Raw genomic sequence first — 12,232 nt, forward strand, 5'->3', positions numbered from 1 at the left:
TAATTTCTAATTTTGTGCCACCACAAAAAAGCTACTATAAATATTTTTATATGTGTGGATCCTTTTCCCTTTTTGATGATTTCTTGGGATATAGACCTAGTAGCAGTATTGCTAGATCAAAGGGTATGCAGTTTTATAGCCATTTGAACATAGTTCCAAATTGCTGTCCAGAATGGTTGGTTCAGTTCACAGCTCTGCCAACAATGCATTAGTGTTCCAATTTTCCCACATCTTCTCCAACATTTATCAGTTTCCCACTTTATCATGTTAGCCAATCTGATAGGTGTGATATGGTACCTCAGAATTGTTTTAATTTGCATTTATCTAATCAATAGTGATTTAGAGCATTTTTTTTATATCACTATAGAAAGCTTTAACTTCTTCATCTGAAAACTGCCTGTCCATATCCTTTGATCATTTATCATTGGGGAATGACTTGTATTCTTATAGATTTGACTCAGTTCTCAATATATTTGAGAAATGAGGCCTTTATCAGAGACACTGGCTGTAAAAATTGTTTCATATCTTTTTGCTTTCATTCTAATCTTGGTTGCGTTGGCTTTGTTCATATGATAATGTTCTTACCCTTAAGTAGCTTATACTTTTTTGGGGGACATAAGATTAATACTAATGCAAAAAATAAGACCATATAAGTTGATGTATGATTAAGACCTAAAATGTGCCATACAAGTATCTGTAAGTGTTGTGGTTCAGAAGAGAAGCATATTAAGGGAGGTTAGAATAATCATGGAAGGTTTAATGGAGGAGTTAGAATTGAACTGCACATTGATGAAGCGGTAGATTTGCTTCAGCATAAGTAAGGAAGGGCTGGATAATGAGATAATAGAAGAAAAGGCATAAAGACAAGTATGAACATGGTATGTAAGTGAAAGATCATGAGTTACCTTACTAAACTGGAGGAAGAATGCTGAGTAGTAATGGGGAAAATAAGAGGGCTACATAAGGAAAAACTAGATTTTGAAGAACTTTGAAAACTTCTCCCCAGCAAGAAAGAAGTACAGGTCTCTCAATGAGGTTTTTTAAACAACGGGTATGGGACTATTTCCTCTAGACTACACCTAAAGTTAGTATACACCCATACAAGGAAAATAATTGTTTTCTTTTTCCTTTATTTTCCCCACTGACTTCCTCAGTTCAACTTTTATTTGATTTATGGTCATGAGGTCACTTTATTTTTTAGTTCTTATATCTCTAGTCCAGACCAAATATCCCCAGAACTGCAGTGGTAAAATTTGTGAAGATACAGTTCTCAATCCCATATTCTACTATCATGCTTTTCTAATTATGTAAATCACAAAGGTGGGGCAGGTGCAAGAAAATAGAAAGGCCTAATGAATTTATTCTTGCATTCCCCTACCACCAAACTACAGGTGGTGTCTCTATGCAGATAAATATCTACTGGTATAAAACATTTGAATCATCATATTTTATTCTTATAGCAACCTATGAAGTATGCATTTGCAAACATTATTCTCATTTTAAAGATTAATAAATTAAAATTTGGAGACATTAATAAGTTGCCCAAAGTATACAGCTAGCAGAACTTAGATTCAAACTCAGGGTTCCTTGTTTCCAAATTCTAATAGTTCTTCTACTCTGTCACATTACATCTCTATTTCAAGCAAAATATTACTTCATTTCTGAATCTAAAACACAGATATAGAGATCATACTATACACTCGAATACTATAAAGCACTAATCTATAGACCACACTTTAAAAGTCCAGCAATTTAGGTGATATTTGGGTCACATCCTGATCACTTCTACATGATGGTCAGAATATTCATGTAGGAATTGATACCTCATAACATCCTACACAGGCATTTTTAATAGTATTTTATTTTTTCCCCAGTTACATGTCAGGAACATTTTTAGCATTTATTTTACATGATTTTGAGTTCCAAATTTTTCTCCCTCCTCCCCTCGCCTCTTCTAAAAATGGTAGGCAGTTTGATATAGTTTATACATGTACTATCATGTAAAAATATATCTATATTAGTCACTGTCGTGAAAGAAGAAACAGATCAAAAGGAAAAAAAAGAGAAAGAATAAAATAAGTGGAAAATATACGCTTCAATCTGCATTCAGGGTCCATCAGTTTCTTTATATGGATGTACATAGCATTTTCCTTTATAAGTCCTTTGTACTTGTTTTGAATTATTGTGTTGCTGAGAAGAGCTAAGTCATTCATAGCTGACCATCACACAATGTTGCTGACACTGCATATGATGTTTTCCTGATTCTGCTCATTTTACTTTGCATTTGTTTGTACAAGTCTTTCTAGATTTTTTTCTGAAATCTGCCTGTTCATCATTACTTATTGTGTAATAGTATTTCATTACATTCACATACCATAGCTTGTTCAGCCATTCCCCAAATGATGGGTATCACCCTCAATTTCCAATTCTTTGCCACCACAAAAAGAGCGGCTATAAATATTTTTGTACATGTGGGTTCTTTTCTCTTTTTTATGATCTCTTTGGAATGTAGACCTAGTAGTGGTATTATTGAATCAAAGGGTAGGTACTGTTTTATAGCCCTTTGGACATAGTTCCAAATTGCTTTCCAGAATGTTTGGATCAGTTCACAACTCCACCATCAATGCATTAGTGTCCCAATTTTTCCACATCTCTAACATTTATTATTTTCCTTTTTTGTCATGTTAGCCAATCTGATAGGTATGATGGTCCCTCAGAGCTGTTTTAATTCGTATATGTGTAATCAAAAGTAATTTAGAGCACTTCTTCATATCACTAGAGATAGCTTTGATTTCTTTATCTGAAAACTGCCTGTTTTCATATCCTTTGACAATTTATCAATTGGGAATGGCTTGTGTTCTTGTAAATTTTACTCAGTTCTCTATATGTTTAAGGAATGAAGCATTTGTGAGAGGCACTTGCTGTAAAGATTGTTTCCCATCTTTCTGCTTTCCTTCTAATATTGGTTGCCTTGGTTTTATCTGTACAAAATCCTTTGTAATTTAATATGATGAGAATTATGTATTTTTCATTTTGTAATGCTCTCTTTTATTTGTTCATGGATTCTTCCCCTCCCCAAAAATCAGACAGTAGGTTATTCTTTGTTCTTCTAATTTGTTTATGGTACCACTTTTAATGTCTAAATCATGCCAAGGATCTATCATATCTAACTTTTCTAATATTATATTTACCTCCTTAGTTTCTTTCTTGTTTATTTTTTGGTTAGATTCATCAAGTTCTTAGAGGGGAAAATTGAGGTCCCCCCATAAGTATAGTTTTGCTATTTCTTCCTGTAATTCATTTAACTTCTCCTTTAAGAATTTGGATGATATACCACTTGGTTCACATATGTTTAGTATTGATATTGCTTCATTGTCTATGGTACTTTTTGGCAAGATGTTGTTTCCTTTCTTATTTTTTTAGTTAAGTCTATTTCTGCTTTTACTTTGTCTAAGATCAGGATTGCTACCCCTACTTATTTTACTTCAGCCGAAGCATAATAGATTCTGCTCCAGCTCATTACCTTTACTCTGTGTGTATCTCTCTGCTTCAGGTGTGTTTCTTGTAAACAATATATTGTAGGATTCTGGTTTTTGCACCACTCTATCTGCTTCCATTCTATGAGAAAAGTTCATCCCATTTTAATTCACAGTTGTGATTACTAATTATATATTTCCCTCCATCCAATTCTTTCTTCTATCCTTTCTCTCCTTTAACCCTTTCCCTCCTAACCAGTGTTTTGTTTCTGTCTACCACCTCCCCTGTCCTCTTTTTTGTCAGTTCCATTACCATCCTGACCTTTACTTTATCTCCTCCCCTCCTACTTCCCTGTCAGGTAAGATAGAATTCTATGTTCAACTGATTTTGTATGATTCCCCCTTTGAAGGTTCAAGCAATGCTTGTCACCTACCCTCCCATCTTCCATTCCACCATAATATAGGTCATTCACACCTCTTGATATGAAATAATGTACTCCATCCTACCTCTCTCCTCCTTCTTCAAACATTGTACTTTTCTTACTCATCCCTATTTTTTTTTGTCATTCACTCAAATTCACCTTATACCCATACCCTCTGTCTATGTATATTCCTTCTAGCTGTACTGTTAGTGATATGATTTTTAAGAATTAGAAGTATCATCTTCCTCTGTAGGGATATAAATAATTTAGCTCTATTGAATCCCTTATTTTTTCTTTTCTCTTTTTAGCTGTTAGTACTGCTCTTGAGTATTGATATTGGAGGTCAAATTTTTTGTTTAGTTCTGGTCTTCTCTTGTGAAAGCTTGAAATCCTTCTATTTCATTGAATGACCATTTCCCCCCTGATGCATTATACTTAATTTTGCTGGGTAAATGATTCTTGGTTGTAGTTTTAGCTCCTTTGCCTTCCAGAATATCGTGTTCCATGACCTTTTAAGTCACAGCTGCCAAGTCCTCTGTGATCCTGATTGTGACTTCCTGATATTTGAATTGCTTCTGTCCACTTGTAGTATTTTTTCCTTGACCTGATAGTTCTGAAATTTGGCCATAATGTCCTTTGGGGTTTTTATTTTGGGATATCTTTCCTGAGGAGATTGATGGATTCTTTCAATACCTATTTTTCCCTCTGGTTCCAGGACATCAAGGCAGTTTTCCTTGATCATTTCTCAAAATGTGCTTTCCAGGTCCTCCTTTTGATTATGCCTTTCAGGTAGTTCAGTGATTCTGATATTGTCTCTCCTGTACTTATTTTCCATGTCAGTTGTTTTCCCCATGAGGTATTTTATATTTTCTTCCATTTTTTTCATGTTTTAAAATGTATTTGATTGATTTTTGTTGTCTCATAGAGTCATTAGTTTCCACTTGCCCAATTCTAACTTTTGAGATATTGTTTTCATCAATTTTGTACTTTCTTTTCCATTTGGCCAATTGTACTCTTCAAGGAGTTGTTTACTTAAGTGGATTTTTGTATCTCCTTCTCCATTTGGCCAATTTTACTTTTTAAGCAGTTTTCCAAGCTGTTGTCCCTTTTTTCAGAATTCTCTTGCACCACTCTCATTCCTTTTCCCAATTTTTCTTCTACATCTCTTATAAGATTTTAAACTCCTTTTTGAGCTTTTCCATGAGTACTTTCCGGGCTTGAGACCACTTCCAGTTTTTCTTTGGAGTTTTGCCCATAAGTGTTTTGACATTGTGCCTTGATCTTTCCTGTTACCATAATAACTTTTTTATGGTCACATTCTTTTTTTTTGCTCATCTTTTTTGGCTTTTTAAATTTCTTTTAAATTTGAGCTCTGCACTCAGGGTGGGAGGGGCACTGTCTCAGGCTTCTTGTACCATTGGCTACAGTCCCTGGTTGTTTACCTGGTGTTGCACTGATGTTGGCCAGAGGCCCATGGTGGATCCTTGTGTCTCCTGCTCTGCTGAGGGGTGTGGTGGGGGAGTGGCTGGTTGCTGCTAGGAGTTGTAGGGGTATCATAGTTTACCTGGTGCTGAGCTGCAGTGGTGGTATATGTAGTATGCTGAGGTCTGGTGAGGTGTTTCTGCATTTCCTGGGGCTATACTGAAGTACACTGCAATCTGGCTCATGGAAGATGCCTGTCAGCCCAGAGCTGTGCTGAAGTACCTGGTGGTTCTTAAAGCTGGAGTCTGCAGGTTCCCCTGGCTATGGTAAGACACATAAGGGATCCTGGTATTGGTGTTTGCCTGCTCCACCACATTGAGGCTCAGAATCTCCCTCTGGTTTGCTGAAGTGGGGCTTGCTTCTGGTTTGCTGGGATACTTCCTGTCCTGGAATGTGCTCCACTTTTACCTGAGTGAAATGGACCTTTCTTGCCAATCTTCCAAGTTTCTTGGGCTAAAATATTGTTTTACTGAATCTTTTTGCTGGTTCTGCATTCCAGGATTTGTTTTAGGGTGCTCTTTTAAGGTTGTTTGGAGCTTAGTATGGGACAGTTACAATGATTTACTGCTTACCCTGCCATCTTGGCTCCCAGAAGTCTATCAGAACCCTAACTTCTATTCTTTAAAAATATCTAAGAGCCAATTTCATTTTTTTTTAATATATGAAACCCTGCAAACATTGTGTTTAGAAATGTAAGGATAAAAAGCATTTCATTCATGATATACTTTAGAGCCCCAATTCATGGCACATATTAGATATCAATAGTAGAATATAATAAAAGCAAGCTTTTAAATAATACTTAATGATTGCAACATGCATTACAAATAATATCTCATCTGATCTTTGCCATAACCCTGGGAGGTAGGTGCTTTTATTATCTCTATTTTACAGATCAGGAAACTAAGATACATAGTAGTCAGATGATTGGCCCAGATTTGAACTCAGGTCTTCCTGATCCAAGGTCTCACAGTCTATCTGTTGCACCACCTAACTGCCAAAGACTTCTCAACTTCCTATACACACATTTTTAAGTGGGTCTCCTTACTTCAACCCTTCTTGATATCAACACTGCATTTTAACTGCAGCTGAGGCCCTTTTTCTGAGTAGCCAGAGTGAGGATGAAAGACTAGATATAAAGCCTTCCTTAAGACACAGCCTTCTTGGCCATCTTTATTTTTAGCTCTCTCATCTTCCACTCTGATAACCAGAAATATGCTACTTTGGTAGCACCACTGCCAGAGACAATTTCAAAATTCTAGTAAGTATCTTGGTGTCAATTTAGTCTACAAGCATAACAATATTAGGTATTTCCCCTGTCCTGCAGCTAGCAAATTCATACTTCTTATTCCAAAATTCCTGTTATTTAGAGTCATTTCCTATAGATATGACAGCAATTTTTTCCTATTATTTTCCCTGTACTCTCATTCCTAATCAAATCAGCATTACCCCTCCCCAGTCTGAAGTATTTGTTGAATGCCAACTATATGCATATCATTGTCATAAGGTGATATAAAAGATACAAAATAAGTGTAAGGTGATCTCTGTCCATAACAAGCTTACATTCAAGCTTGCAAGATTAATGATATGATACAATTATCCTTCCTGTTTCTTGTATCTTTAATTTCTCTCTTTTGAATGGCTCCTTCCACTCAACAGACAAATATACTTGTCTCCCACATTCTAAAATAATCTCTTCCTAAAATTCTGTTATTCCTTTTAATAGCTCCCATCTCTCTCTCTTCACTGTACTGCCAAACTCCTTTAAAGATTAATCTTTAAACCCCAGAACACAGATTAATACTTGGAAAAGATATGTGATTTCATATGTGGGGGGAAATCTGGTAAGAAAAATCCCTGTCCTAAAGCAGATCATCAACTATTCTGAAACTTATGGCTTCAGGGAATTGCCTGACAATCAATCAACAAACATTTATCAAGCTCCTACTGTATGCCAGGAACCGTGCTAAGCAGACTTACAAGAGATTAGGTAATCTACTATGAGATAGACAGTATAAGTCTGAAAGGTCTTCCTGATTCCAAGACTAGTTCTAATTTAGTACTCCATGCTGCCTCTCAGTTTAACAATTAAGTTAACAAATTAAGAATTTTAAAGCCAATTGTGAATGTAATAGAAAAAAAAAGGGAGAGATAAGCATGACCTGAGTATATTGTAAGGTTTCCAGAAGTATATTCAAGCTGACCTTGCTCTAGAAATAAGGATATTTGGATAGGTGGAGCAATGGAAGAAGCACAGTCTTGCTGAGGGACACATTAGTACAGATGTGGATATAAGACTCACCAGGGCTTCTGTGACAATTTACCCTTAATTGGAGGAGATAATACAATTTGAGGAGTAGTGAGAAATAAAATTTGATAGATGTTTTGGAACCAAATTGTGGAGAGCTTTGAAAACTATTTACACTGAAATTTCAATATTTGATGATTTGAATACTCTGTGCATTTCAAAACTGTATAGAGAATAACAATCAATAATGAAAATTCCTAAAGAATAAGATTAACTTGTGAGGGTTTTTGAGTGTGTGTGTGTGTGTGTGTGTGTGTGTGTGTGTGTGTGTGTGTCTTTAGATTTGGACTACTTGAATAATCTATGTTAAATTGATTAATTAGGGTTCAGCTTCAAGTTCAATTATAAAGGGTAATCTTTTTTTAATTTATTTCATTAAAATTTCTAAATTGCATGCAAAAAGTTTAACATTCACGTTTTAAAATTTTTGAGTTCCTAATTTTCCCCCTCCACATGGCTTGAGAAGGCAAGTATTACAATAGATTATACATGTGAAGTCATACAAAACGTATTTCTATATTAGTCATGTTGTAAAAGAAAACACATAAAAATGCCAAGAAAAATAAAGTAAGTAAAAAAAAGTATGCTTTAATCTGTACTCAGGGTTCACCAGTTCTGGAGATGGATAATATTTTTCTTCGAGTCCTTTGGAGTTATCGTGGACCATTGTCTTTATCAGAATAGCTCAGTCCATAGTTGATCATCCTTACAATATTGTGTTACTGTGTACAATGATCTCCTGGTTTTGTTCATTTCACTTGGAATCAGTTTGTTTGTCTCCGCATCTTTTTCTGAAACTATTTTGCTCATCACTTTTTATAATACAACAGTATTTCACCACAATCATATACCACCACTTCTTCATCCACTCCCCAATTGATGGGCATTCCCTCAATTTCCAATAATTTGCCCCTACAAAAAAGAGCTGTCACAAGTATTTTTGTACAAATAGATCCTTTTCTATTTTATTTGATCTCTTTGGGAGATAGATGTAATAGTGGTATAACTGGATCAAAGGGTATGGACAGTTTTATAACTCTCTGAGCATAATTCCAAAATATTCTCTAGAATGGGTGAAGTAGTTCACAACTCAAGCAACAATGCATTAGGGTCCCCATTTTCCCACATTCCCTCCAGCATTTGTTATTTTTCTTTGCTGTCATGTTAGCCAGTTTTAATAAGTGTGAGGCGGTATCTCAGAGTTGTCTTATTGCATTTCTCTGATCAACAGTGATTTAGAATATTTTTTCTGACTACTGATAGCTGATTTCTTCTAAAACCTGCCTGTTCACATCCTTTGAACATTTATCAACTGGGGAATGGCACTTTTTAAAAAATAGATTTGGCTCAGTTCTCTAAAAATCTGAGAAACAAGACCTTTATCAGAGAAATTCGCTCTAAGCTCCTGCCCCCGTTTTCTATTTTCCTTCAGATTTTTCCTGCATTAGTTGTGTCTGTGCAAATGTCATGCAATTGAAATGATCAATTTTACTTCCTATCATCCTATCTATCTCTTGTTTAGTCAGAAATTCTTTCATTAAGGGATAATCATTGTTGATTTAAGTAACAAACAATCTGTGCTTTTCTAAGAATAATTATTTCTGTGAACCTTCCCTTATGCCCCTAGTTGTTATTATTCCCCTTGGCCTGTAATTAACTTTTATTTACTTTTGTGTGTGTGTGTGTGTGTGTGTGTGTGTGTGTGTGTGTGTGTGTGTGTATGTGTGTGTGTGTGTTGTACCTCTTCTGCCAATAGAATGAAAGTTGCCTTAGGGCAGGGAATGTTTTATATTTCTTTTTTTTTCTTCAACCTTAGTATGCAGTCCAGTGCCTTGCAGGGAGGTGGTTGACAGATGATTGATGAGTTAAATTGAATTGAGCTGAAAATATCATCTGAACATGAATGTCAGTTAGAAATTCATAAGGCTGAAATTCCTTGGTGATATTAAAAGCAGCTAGTCTTGATGACAAGCAGAATAAATTATAATAAATGACATCACTTTATGGGCCTAAGATATATCTTCAGCTGTGATATATTCTCTGAAGTCTGGATTATTTACTCACTTCAAAAATGTTGATAAATCTTGGTAGGATGACTCAAGGTAGATAGTATGAGATAGCTTCCTGTTTCTAGAGTGCTATATTGGGGTTCTAGCCACATTCTTGACAATATCTAACAGTGCTGAGCATAATGCTTTGTGTATAGTAGGTATTTGATGAATGGTTGTTGAAAGAATCCATGATTTCTTCCATAGCATATATGTACTTTATTTAAAAAAAATTATTCCCATTTGCATACTCCTCCACCTCACCTCTTCTTTTTGAGAAGTAAATAAAATATATTTTTCTTTACATAATTCCTCATGCTTGGTAACCTGCCATTATGAATGGCAAGGTCCAAATCAGTTATGCCATGGTATGAACACACGGATTCTTAAAGAATACGTAATTTCTTTAGCATGGTGAATATCTTCGCAGGGAATTCCCTCTACCCATACAAATCACACTCTACTTTTTGAGGCAGTTGCTTGAATTACACTGAGGTTGAATGACTTACCCAGGGTTAAGCAGCAAATAAGGTTCAGAGGATAGAATTGAACCCAGGAATTCCTGCTTCCAAATTAAGCACTGTCTCCTCTATATCATATTGCTTCCATAATGTTTGAGTAGTGGTTAAAACATTTAGAATTTTAACACTTTATGTGAAAAAACTTCCATTCTCATCTATGATCTATTATTTACTCATTTGTTCATTGTAAAAAGTAAGTGAGGTCTCTACCTCACAGAGATTTTGCAAGAGTTGGCATGTTTTTAAGAAGGACTAAATGTAAAATCAGCAGACATGAGTTTGAAAGCTGAATCGATTAGTTCCTACTTATTAGGGTATGGATAAGTTCCTCAAGCCTCTCTGAGCCTTAGTTTCATCTTTAAAATGACTATAATAATGACACGTACCACCTATTTCAAAATAATAGTGCCTTGTGACCCTGAAAGTGCAATAGAGATGTGAAATACTATTTATAGTTGACATGCTCTACTGGGCTTTCCTAAACCAATTTAAATTCTTTAAAATGACATATGTTGAAATTGTAGCACTGTGGAAAGAGCACTGACCCTGGGGTCAGAGGACTTAAGTTCAAATTATATTTCTGATGTTTTATACCTGTCTGACTGAGGGCAAGCAATTTAAATTCTCTGAGCCTCTGTTTTCTCACCAGTAAAAACAAGTATTGGAGCCTGGATGTATTTTGAGGTTCTGTGATTCTGTGAGGTTCTACCTCTATGATCCCAAGTGTTTTTTCTTCTTTTTTGTTTATTTGATGTGTTTCTATACACTTTTTTATTTTGAGACCATAGTGTAACAAAGGAGGCAGTGGACATACTTTTGTGTTTTTACTCGAACCTGGAAAGAATCTCCCTACCCCTCTCTTTCTGTAGAAATAATTTTTAAAAAATATATGAAAGTCCTGTCTGCCTTTGTCTGAATTATTAGCTGTGATATGAAACATCTCTGAATCCCCTGGCTTTTTCAATTTCTGGAATAATCATTTTAACTGTCATCTTTTAAAATTCTCCTTAACCACAGGACCCTTAATGAATGCCTGTTGATTTTGATATCCACCTAGCCTTTATCTTCAAAGACTTATTAGGACATATGTACAATGCCTCAGAATTCACTCTTCCTCAGCTTTCAGTCAAACATCTGTGAGGTATGGAAGGATGGCCAGAACTAGATACTGCATATGATGTATCATTTTTTCATATTTATTAGATAATAAAGTAGTAATTTTAAAAGTTTCATAGTGCTATTACAAATGAAATAATTGAAAACTATTAGATACATGTGTGTAATAGTGCTCTTTATATTTCAAGATAACAATACTACTAACAGTTATGCTACCTTATTTCACACCAATAAATAATCCCAATGGATCTCTGATCTCATTAATGTGGATATTATTTCCAATGATGAAGATTCAAGCCATCTCAAACCTGCATATCCTATGCAGATCTTACCTACATTCTCTAACAACTCTGTTGCACAGAGTTCTCCATTATGTGTTAGAGAAGCTTTCTTCATGTTCTGTCCACATTGCATGGAAACAAATGAAGTTTGTGAGCTGTCAGTCCCTTGTCCTGCACTCTCACTCCATAAATAGGCCATCGTTTCCCCCCAGCCATTTTCCCCCACATAGCCTGTTTAGTGTCCTTTGATCCTTTTCCCACTCCTCAACCACCATCACTGTAGAAGCAAAATGGGATTGTAAAGGACTGACTGAAGTATGTTTTATATTTGTCTTGTGTCATGAGTGGCTGTGGCCAAGGAATTCAGCAGCAAGTGGCCAGCTAACTGGTGTGGGCCTCATTGAACTTAGGAAAACTGGGCCTCAGACACATTCTGTTGACCAGACCACATTTGAAGAAGTTATTCCATTTTGGGGGTTTTGTTTCATTTTATTTTTGCATTTCTTTACACGTAAAACATTTAACAAAGCAACTGACACATAGGGGCACTTAATAAATATTTATTAACTTGATTTGACTTG

Source organism: Phascolarctos cinereus, unplaced genomic scaffold, assembly GCF_003287225.1.
Source record: "Phascolarctos cinereus isolate Bilbo 61053 unplaced genomic scaffold, phaCin_HiC Scaffold_5;HRSCAF=322, whole genome shotgun sequence".
Lineage (NCBI taxonomy): Eukaryota > Metazoa > Chordata > Mammalia > Diprotodontia > Phascolarctidae > Phascolarctos > Phascolarctos cinereus.